Raw genomic sequence first — 4,684 nt, forward strand, 5'->3', positions numbered from 1 at the left:
GTCTTCCTTTAATCCTGATGTTGCATTCTTCTTCACAGAGTCTGGCTTCACCAATTATTTGCACATTACATAGATTGGATAGGTATGGAGATAGGATATAATCCTGACACACACCCTTCTTGATTTTTAATTATGTAGTGTTCTCTTGATCTTTTCAGACAACAGATTGTTGGTGTAGGTATTTATTTTGTATTAACCCAATTAAGTGTTCCAGAATTCCTGGTCTTCTCAAGTTTATCAATAATTTGTTATGATCCATGCATTAAAATGCTTTTGTATAGTCAATAAAACATATATAGACATTCTGCTGGTATTGTTTGCTTTCAGCCATGATCCCTCTGACTTGAGTAAAGTATTGCTGGGGCCAAGAATTCATTTAAAGCCTGCTTAAACTTTTGGTAGTCCCATATAAATTTATTCTTCTAGCCATTTTTGAGTGATCTTGAACATTTTTTGCTTGCATGTGATATTAATGATGTTGTCCAATAATTTCCACATCCTGTTGGATCAACTTTCTTGGGAATAGTGATAAATATGGATCTCTTGTACTTAGTTGTGCAGATAACTGTTCTCCAAATTTCCTGGCATATACTTGTGAGCACATCCAGGGCAACATTTGTTAATTCAAACATGTCTACTCATACCCCATTGATTCCTGATACCTTATTTTTTGCTAATGCAGTGCAGTAGTGGTTCATGAAAGAAAAGAAGGCCTTCAATTAGACGGTTTAGCAGAGTGACTGCAACAATGGTTTTGAGGCCTGTGGAGGTCATGAGGATTGTGCAGGATAGGGCAAAATTTTGATCCACTGTTCATAAGGTGTCTATAAGTGGAAGTTTACCAACAGCACCTAAAAAAAGAAACAGTGCATTTTTTCACGACTTCTGATTTTCCTAGATTCATACTTCATATGAATTCTGATTATGAATAGATGTTTCTAAGTGGTTCTCTTCATTTTGACTCATGTTACATCCATAAATTAATGTAAAGCTAAGGGAGCTCTGGTGGCCTAGTGGCAAGACGCTGCACTGCAATCCCAGAGGTACGTGGTTCAAATCCACCAGATGCTGTGCTGGAGAAGGAGGGGGCAATCTCCTCCTGTACCAGTCAGATCTGATTTGATGGTACACGTAAAAATAATACAATAAAAAATTAATTTAAAGCGTACTCCATCTACGTTGAAAACAGTTCTGCTCAGTTATATTTTTAGTGCATGAGTCATTATTTCAGATGCTTTGCTAGTGTGTAAATATTATTAGAATATATTATTGCGTGCCACAGGTCATAGGTAATGCTGACTGTCACAGAAAAAGTCAAGCAGACCCTACAGATTCCTTAGTAAAGGCAATTTGAGTGTAATGGATGACAAAAGGGAAAACAAGATTACTAGATGTAGAGGACAAGGCATTATTCATTAATGGGACACAGATAATGGGGCATTAATCCCACCTTCTGAGGGAACTTTCTTTATAGGTTAACTATACATTAGTAATATCTCTTTTTAATCATAGCTAATTTTATATTCAGGATTAGTCTTTGAATGAATTTACATGAAAACTTACTAGATCACGGAGGTAGATTGGAGAATGCTTCTTAGGCATGGAGGAAAAATGAATAGAAAGAGTAAAGTAGATTTCAATGAGTGAATAAAGAAAGAAAGTTATGAGTCCTATTGTTCAATGTGATCCTAGCAAGAACACAAAGGTGATATGATCAGCTGTCTAATTTAGAGGCAAGGACTGCAGCCTTCAGTATGGCTTGAGGCTCAATGTCAAGACGACAAAGATTCTCACCAATGGGCCAATTGGCAGCATCAGGATGGATGGTGAAGGGATTGAGATTGTTAACAACTTTAGTCTGCTTGGCTCCATGGTCAACCCTCTTGGCACCAGGAAATAAAAAAAACACATTGTGATGGGAAAGTCTGATGTTAGGGACCTCTCCAGGGTACTGAAGAGCAATGGTGTCACTCTGGAGACTAAGGTGTGCCTGATACAGGCCATGATCTTTGAAATCACTTGTTATGCATCAGAGAGTTGGACAATGACTAGGAAGACTAGAAGGGGAATGATGCCTTTGCACTGTGGTGCTTGAGAAGAGTATTGAATGTACCACGGACTTCCAAGAAAACAAACAGATTCATCTTGGAGAGGGTTAAACCAGGCTACTCCTTGAAGGCAAGAATTCTGGGGCCTCGTCTGACATACTTTGGACATGTTGTAAGGAGGGAGAGGTCCTTGGAGAGGGACATCATGCTTGACAGGGTGGAGGCACGGCACAAGAGGGGAAGACCCTCTATGAGGTGGTTTGATTCAATGACTGGGGTAATCGGGATGGGTGTGTCAGGGGCAGTGCGATTGGCACAGGATAGAGCAGGGTTTAGGGTTGTTGTACATAGGGTCGCTATGAGTCGCAAGTGACTCGACGGCACATAACAACAACAACAACAACATTCAGGTAGACAGACTTTCTCACCAGATCATCTCAATTACCTTTTGCTCACACCTCAAACTTTGTACATGAAATCTCCCAGTTCACATCTAAAAGACTATGTCAAAGTATAGGAGAAAGGGGGCAGATTGTGATGATTTTGTTATGTATCGTTGAGCTAGATCCAACTCATAATAGAACTTACAGCAAGTTTTCAGAGACAGTAAATCACATTTGAGGATATTGCTAATTTTTCTCCCACAGGTCAGATGATGGATTCAAACTGTTTGTCTTTGGGTTGTCAGTGTGGCTCCTTTCTACTAAGCCACCAGAGCTTCCCTCAAGTAGGAATAGTATCAGAAGAAAATATCAGAGATATGGGGAATGGAGCGTCTTTTTTGCTTACGTTTGCTCGTCACAATATGTTCTGAGAAGGCTTCTTTTGTTTGCTTTTTTCCATCAAAGTATTTGATCCGAAAGTCTCAGTAGGTATATAAATACCAAAATGTGTTTATAATTTCCCACAGAGAATGTGTATTTATGTATGTGTTATTTCACAAAAAGAAAACAAAATGGTCTTTATATATACTATGAGATAATTAGACATTTATAATCTTTCCACAAACAAAATCCCACACAGCTTTCTTTTTTGGTATTTTCAAGTTATTTCCAGAGGTGTTTTATGTATGTCTTTATCTACCGACCTTTGATAATATATCCTTGTTTTCTCTCTTTTATATTTTGTTTTCTTTTATTTTACAGGTGGATCAGCAAATCCGATTAAGTTATAACTTCTCCCCACACGTCGAATTCAGAAGTCTTAAATCACTCACTTTGGGCAGAGTCATAGGTTTGTTGTTTTATTCTCTCTTTTTCTAGTAGATTTTGTAAAAATAAATGACTATATAATTTTAATTAGAGTTTTAGTTGATTTAATTCTGAGGCCTCTTGTTTTGATGGCACAGTAATTCCTATGATTTAGAAACAAAATTTCTGGTACAAAAACCAAAATTTGTGTGTGTATGTGTATTGGGTGTGGGTGGGTCAAAGGTTGAAGAGACAGTGGTAATAAGTATGTATACTGTTTAGAGATTATCTGCTATACCTGTTGATGTAGCACATAACGTGCCCATTTGCTAATCAAAAGGTCACTGGTTTGAATCGACTAGTTGCTCAATGGAAGAAAGATGCGGGACTGACATCAGGGTTGGGGTAAGACTGAGAAAAACTGGATAAATTATGTATGCTGCATTGAAACAGATGAGGGAGAGAACAGTTTAAAAACGATATCTGGAAGCCCAGGAGGAAAAGGCAGCTGTGGCGGCTGCTCGAGCAGCAGCGCATAAAGGGGCCGCCGCCGGGTGATGGGGTGACCACTGCGGCAGGCTCAGAAGCCATGTGGGCTGAGGTCCTCAGCCCGTCCCAGCGGGCCCGCGCTCTGAACTCTGGGTCTTCTCCTGCTGAGCCCCGATCACTGAGGCAGCCTCGCTTCCCCTCACCCCTTCCCTCTCCCCGTCCCCGCCCTCGTCCCCACCCCGGGGGCTGCTGCCATCTGCCTCCCACAATGGCTCTAAAGAGAATCCACAAGGAATTGAATGACCTGGCACGGGACCCCCCAGCACAGTGTTCAGCAGGTCCTGTTGGAGATGATATGTTCCATTGGCAAGCTACAATAATGGGGCCAAATGACAGTCCCTATCAGGGTGGAGTATTTTTCTTGACAATTCATTTCCCAATAGATTACCCCTTCAAACCATCTAAGATTGCATTTACAACAAGAATTTATCATCCAAATATTAACAGTAATGGCAGCATTTGTCTTGATATTCTACGGTCGCGGTGGTCTCCAGCACTATTTCAAAAGTACTCATGTCCATCTGTTCTCTGTTGTGTGATCCCAATCCAGATGATCCTTTATTGCCTGAGATTGCTCGGATCTACAAAACAGATAGAGAAAAGTACAACAGAATAGCTCAGGAATGGACTCAGAGGTATGCGATGCAATTAAAGAAATTAATTGGATAACCTCTACAAATAAAGATAGGGGAACTCTGAAAGAGAAAGTCCCTTTGATTTCCATTTGATTGCTTTCTGTGAGCCCACGCCTCATCTTCCCCTGTGCATTTGTTTACCTGATACAGCAGTGCTGCGTGTTGTACATACTTGGAACAACAAACTAGAAATACTGTACTCCTGTATCAACATAGCCTCCTAGCAAAGAAGTGTGTGTGTGTGTGTGTGTGTGTGTGTGAC

The 4,684-nt window shown here is 40.3% G+C and overlaps 1 pseudogene; it reads left to right on the plus strand.

Annotated features, from left to right (window-relative positions):
- The first annotated feature begins 3,995 nt into the window (after positions 1-3,995).
- Positions 3,996-4,456, plus strand: LOC102867809 (annotated as a pseudogene).
- The last annotated feature ends 228 nt before the right edge of the window (positions 4,457-4,684 follow it).

This window comes from Elephantulus edwardii, unplaced genomic scaffold, assembly GCF_000299155.1.
Source record: "Elephantulus edwardii isolate Elephantulus edwardi_28Jun2011 unplaced genomic scaffold, EleEdw1.0 scaffold00044, whole genome shotgun sequence".
NCBI classification, from domain to species: Eukaryota; Metazoa; Chordata; class Mammalia; order Macroscelidea; family Macroscelididae; genus Elephantulus; species Elephantulus edwardii.